The sequence below is a fragment of the Pyrus communis genome, chromosome 14 (assembly GCF_041283825.1).
Source record: "Pyrus communis isolate YQ-2024b chromosome 14, ASM4128382v1, whole genome shotgun sequence".
Lineage (NCBI taxonomy): Eukaryota > Viridiplantae > Streptophyta > Magnoliopsida > Rosales > Rosaceae > Pyrus > Pyrus communis.
The window spans coordinates 6,459,687-6,465,746 of record NC_142578.1 but is presented as its reverse complement, the minus strand read 5'-3'; the positions used below and the strand labels follow the sequence as shown (position 1 = coordinate 6,465,746).

General features: G+C 38.6%; 1 long non-coding RNA gene, 1 other non-coding gene and 1 pseudogene across 2 annotated transcripts; 2 read left to right on the top strand and 1 right to left on the bottom strand.

Annotated features, from left to right (window-relative positions):
• Positions 1–1,253: 1,253 nt before the first annotated feature.
• Positions 1,254–2,631, top strand: LOC137712315 (LEAF RUST 10 DISEASE-RESISTANCE LOCUS RECEPTOR-LIKE PROTEIN KINASE-like 2.5; annotated as a pseudogene).
• Positions 2,632–3,345: 714 nt separating this feature from the next.
• TRNAQ-UUG (transfer RNA glutamine (anticodon UUG)) lies at positions 3,346–3,417 on the bottom strand. Its single transcript has one exon. It is a non-coding gene; the product is annotated as a tRNA-Gln (tRNA).
• A 1,611-nt stretch (positions 3,418–5,028) lies between these two features.
• On the top strand, positions 5,029–5,643 carry LOC148691146 (uncharacterized). The gene is made up of 3 exons (XR_015955869.1): positions 5,029–5,198; positions 5,300–5,361; positions 5,486–5,643. It is a non-coding gene; the product is annotated as an uncharacterized LOC148691146 (long non-coding RNA).
• Positions 5,644–6,060: the final 417 nt, after the last annotated feature.

Sequence of the window (6,060 nt, the reverse complement as noted above, 5' to 3'; positions counted from 1 at the left end):
ATCGAAGGTGTATTTGCACTAAAATAAATATTGGACTTCTGTAAACTCACTTGCTGCCCCGAGGCTGAACAATAATCACTTAGAATAAGCTTTGATAAATCTCGATTCTACCGCTGTTTGAATAAGATTTGATAAGACATCACTGACAAGAAGAAATAGGTATGGTGGCAATGGATCACCCTGACGTAACCCGCGGGATGGGGAGAATCTCCTTCCTGGCTGACCGTTTACAATTACTGCGAAGTCCACTGTCTTCACACAACTCATAACAAGATAATCCACTTTCTATCAAACCCCATTTTTGTCATAACTGCCTCTAAAAAATCTCATTCCACTCGATCATAGGCCTTGTTCATTTCAAGCTTGATACCTATCTCATATTTATGTTTCGTTTTCCTCAGTTTAACAAAGTGAAAGACCTCATGAGCAATGACAATATTATCATGTATTTGTCTACCGGCCACAAACGCATTCTGCATTGGAGAAATCAGGCTCGGGAGCAATGGCTTAAGGCGATTTGCAAGGACCTCCTATCTGTTAAACCGCCTCTTTTATTTCTTGATCCTCAATCGAGCATGTTAAACTAGAATTCATCTCACGAGTGACCAAATGGTCGATGCTTTCCACTGTCAAACCCCAATCTCTCGGACCCTCTGAAGTGAATAACTTAATAAAGTGATCCTCCATCGTGGTTCTTACCCTATTCAGGTTATCAGTCCATCTGCCATCACTATCTTTTATTTTTACGAAACTATTCTGCCTTCTTCGTTGAATTGTGGATTGGTGGAAAAAAGCAGTGTTGGCATCTCCTTCACGCAGCCATTTCATCCTAGATCTTTCCTCCTGCTAGTATCTTTCCTCCTGCTCCCAAAGTTGATCAATATGAATAGACAAAGATTTGATTTTTTCAAAGTTGTCCTTCCAATTCATTTGTAGGTCGTCCGGCTGATGCACAAGAGCTTCAATTTGTAACCCCCTCTGACGGAATTTCATTTTACTCCAATTCAACAACTGACTGGGACATGCATTAATCTTTCTTTGCCATTTTTCCAGCCACCCACCTTCACACGTCTTCCCCCAGCAAGACCTGAGAATTTCCTTACACTCAGTATCTTTAAACCAGAAAGCCTCATACTTGAATAAACGTATGGCTTTTTTTAATTTTTGTTCAAGCATATATAGTTGTTGAATATTTCAAAGGTCGAGAACTGAAATTTTGGCTCAACAAATATATATATTGAAAAAAAAAATTATGTCTGTGTGCAAATGATCAAGCATACTCAAACTACAGCGATGCTATTAACTGTGGAGCACCAAAGACATCTCATAACCCTTTTGGGATGTGGGCAGACCCTTTTACTGTGTCAACCTGGGTTCGAGCTCCAATGCCAAGGCAATGCCCCCGTGATCACCAACATGATGGATATTAACTACATAGTTCTTGAAACCAACTCTAGTATTCCAAGTATATATTACAGTTGCTCGGCAGGACTGTTGGACAACTATCCGTCCTCCTACTTCCGTTAACACCAGCATCAACTTCTCTCTTTTTGATTGTACTGCTGGGCTACAAACGTGATCTTTTACTACGGTTGCAATACTAGTACAAATCGTATCACTGATTACCCAGCAATTGATCCTCGTTGCAAATAGACAACCGTGACATCACTGTTTCGCGTGTCACAAGTACCGTAGCTGATCCTGCTAATGGCAACTGCACAAATAGGGTCAATTTTCCGGTTTTGACAACTGCTGCTGGAGCTTTTGAGGCTACTGAAGTGAGTATCGAATATGCTATAGACGAGGGTTTTGAATTGGAAATTAGGGTTGTTGAACATTTGTGAGGAGTCAGGAGGGAAGTGTGGGATTAGCACTTGTACTGGTGGATTCAGTTGCTTTTGCAAAGATCTGGCTGCTCATGCAATTACCAAGCATTAGGTTATTTGCATTGATAGATTAAATGAATAAATTTGAACTCTTATTAATCGTCGCTTAGGTTGCAGACATTATCCGAAATTGCAGCCGAAATTGCAGTCGGCATTGCACGAGAACTAGAATACTTACACCGTGGTTGTAACACAATGATTTTACATTTTGACATGAACCCACAGAACACTCTTTTATACAAAGATTTTTGCCCTAAAATTGCGTACTTTGGCCTTGCCAAACTATGCAAACCGAAGGAGGGCATTGTGTCGATGTTAGGCACAAGAGGAACTGCTGGATACATGACATCCGACCAGAATTATTTAGTCGGTACTTTGGAAGAGTGTCTCACACGTGTACAGCTACGGAATGCTGGTTCTTGAAATGGTTGGAGCAAGAAAGAATTTGGATTCCGGAGTGTCACATACGAGCAAAATGTTTCTGCATTACGTGCATACAGATCTAGAGTTAGAGAACAATAAGAATGTTTTTGGGGCTATCGATCACTGAGGAGGAAAATGAAATAGCAAGAAAGATGTTGGTAATAAGCAAGTGGTCCGATCGGCCATCGATGAGCTAAGTGGTGGAGTATTGGAAGGACCCCTTCAATCCTTGGAGATTGCACCCAAGCCTTTCTTGTTTTCTCCTACGACAGCTGAAGAAGACTCTTTGAGTACATCCCAACAGTCTGATGCAACAAACTAGGGCAACTCTTTTTGGTAGCAGCTCTTTGGTAATTAGGAATTCCAGTTGAATTGTAAGAAAAGTTTGCTTTGTGAAATGAAAATTGTTTTCATGAATAATCCTATAGAAATTAGGAAAACCGTCTCTGTTTTCACATTAAAAAATGTCTGAATGTAGTTCCTAAATCCAATGAATTTTCCAACCGAAAAAAGATTATGAAATACGAAAGACTTTTGTTTGATTCCTCTATGATTTGGTTGATTTGTTTTCTCATCATATGTGTTATCACCCTCTTAAGAAGGAAAATATGAGCAAACCTTTTCGTAACACAGAACGTAATAGGGTTTAGGGATTAGCATGATATTATACATATGAAATATGTTTCCCTCTAATCGTGTTCAATAAAGTACACTAACTAGCTAATCTAGATACTTTTCTTCTTAATGTTGAAAGAGGTTCATCCGATCTCTCTCGTCCGTCGTAGTAGTTTTACTACGCCACCGAAACCGACCGCACCGAGTGGAGTCACCGACAATAGTTTCTGTGGATGGAACGGCCGGTGTAGCTTCCATCGCGTTTTCTTCTTTTTCCAGAGTGCTATAAACAGATGGATAGCGTACAGTAGCGCCAGCTGCAGAAGCAGACTACAAACCAAGTTATCGCACCAAGGGATTTTCCACGTGGGGCCTTCCAAGGTACATATACGAAAAAAAAAAAAAGTAAGGAATAAAAACCAGGTCCTACCGGGAGTCGAACCCAGGTCGCTGGATTCAAAGTCCAGAGTGCTAACCACTACACCATAGAACCAGTATGTTAACAATTGACAAAACGAGCAACATAGGCTTCGGTATAATGCTATCATATTTGTAATATCAACCATTTTTTATCGGGTTAAAAATAGTCAAATGTCATGTTTGACCAATTGGCCTCCTTGGCCCTGGTATAACAAGAATATTTAGTATATTTATCTATATTTGTAGATGAAAGCTTTTAGAATCTCATATATAACGAGTTAAATATGTTATTATGAATGACCCATAGTACTTAAAGCATAAGAATTTCAATTTCACTTGAAGATATGAGAAAACCGCAAAGTTTTTTATTGAATAATATGAAAGCTAACGCAACAAAGAATGTATCTCTAGTCGACTACAACCCTAGGGTTTTTAGGAAGGGAAATGCTAGGGAGTAGAGAGAATAAATTTGGAGATAAAATTTGTAAACTAAATGATGTGTTACCAGTAGGAATGATCATGTTTATCAATACTTAAGTAATAAACCAATCATCAACTTACATGTCCTTTAGTTTTCAAAATTTTGTATACAAATTTAGTTTCACTACACTACAAGAAAAATGGGCCAAGAACACAATTGATTTGTGTCCCTTTCAATTTCATTGAGCACAAATACATATCTGTGCATTTTGAGTATCACTGAACACAAAACTATTTTATATGTGCTCGCTAAGCAAAAGGAACACTGGTTTGTGCCGAAAATGAAGTGTATTTGTGCCTACTTGCATGTGTCACCTTTAAATGTCAGAAATGAGGTTTGAGTATGAATTTACAAAAGCACAATAAAAGTTTTCGTGCTCTCGGATGTAATATATTTAAATTAAAAGTAGGTTTTCGTGTCTATTTAACTAGTCGACGCCTTTCCTCTCTCTCCCCCTCTTAAACTCTACTCCTCGTCCTCTTCAGCAATCTTCAATTCTTCCTCCCTCCCCCTCTCCTTCCTCTTTCACGCAACAAAGCCGTTGTCTACCCGTCACTAACGACCGTCTAATTATACCTCTAAAATCCTCTTGTCGTCCTCTTTCCAACTCCCAAGTTTGTTTCTCTAAATTCTTCGCCAAATTTCCTCAATTTCGCATCTAAGCAACGGTGATCGTAGGCTTTCCTGCCAATTTCCGGTAAAGGCTGTCGAAATTGGACCTCGATGCAAGAGGTAAAAATGATCTCTCTTTCCTCTTCCTTCTTTCTCATCTCTTTTTCCCTCTCTCTCATCTATCCTTCTCCTTACTTTCATGTTCTGCTCTGCCTCCCTCAGACTCTCTTTCTCTCACCTCTGTCTCTCTCTCCGACTCCCTTTCTCTCTTTACCTTCCCAGATTCGGTCCATCTTTATTCTCTCTCTACATTCCCAAATCCCAGATTCAGTCTCTCTCTAATTCTCTCTTATTTGATTTGATTTTCAAAAAATATATAGATCTATTTGATTTTATTTCCTACTATTGTCTTCTTCAAGCTACATTGATTTGGATTTGGTGAAGGAGAATCTTCGAGTCAGAAAGATGTGGGCAAGCAAAAAAGGAGGGTCGCCGGAGGCCGCCCTAGAAACCACCATTGGCATCTTCACCATCGAGGTAAATTCTCCTTCTTCCCAAATTTTCCCTTCAATTTTCTTTCACTTTCTCAGTAACCAAATGGACAATTCAATCCATAAAGTTTGTATCTTTGACATTATTTGTGTTTTCAAATCGTTAACAATAGTAGCTTTATTACAAACACTCGCCGAGGATTTGCAGGAACTTCATCGGGCTCGCTCGCAGAGGATATTACGACAATGTAATTTCACAGAATCATCCAGGTTTCATATTTTCTGGTTTTGTAGTGTATATAAATATTAGATATATATATATATATATATATATATATATATTACTGACGGTTAAATTGGAATTGGGGTAGGATTTCATAGGGCAAGGTGGTGATCCCACCGGGGCAGGAAAGGGTGGCGAATCCATTTATGGGTAAAAATAAATTCCCTTGAATTTACCCATAATGTATTGAAATTTGCTTCTTTTTTTTTTTACCCCCGATTTTAATTAGATTTGAGACCATAGTGAAGAACTTGTTTTGTATAATGAGTTTGAGGGGAAAGTTTGAGGACGAGATAAAACAAGAGTTGAAGCATATTGGAGCTGGCATCTTATCAATGGCGAATGCTGGTCGGAATACAAATGGAAGCCAGTTCTTTTTCATGTTGGCACTGTGCCCATCATTGGATGGTATGCTAATTTTTACCCAGTAATGTTGAGACTGTTTTTTACTACTATATGTGCAGTATTTGACTTTTGGTTTTACTTAATCTGCATAAAAGTGATTAAAAAGCAGTAAGCATTTTTGCCTTAAGATGGTATGTGTATCTTGCGAACAATGTGGTTTGGTGGACTTGTGACCTGTTGACTTTAGAAGTTATTTGCATGAGACATCAGTTCATCGCTCTGTGACCTATTAAAATATCTGGAGACTGAAAAACAGTTCTTGCTATAATACCATTTCTTTGTGATTTTGCTATGAGGATTTTATGATTTGACATGCACATGCAATCTGAATATAGTTATGAGCTGTATTAGTTGACGTTCAGGTGACTATAATAATCTACACCATCACCACTAGGATTATGTTTGAGCTATAAAGTGACTAAAGTAAAACTCCTACCCGTTTCT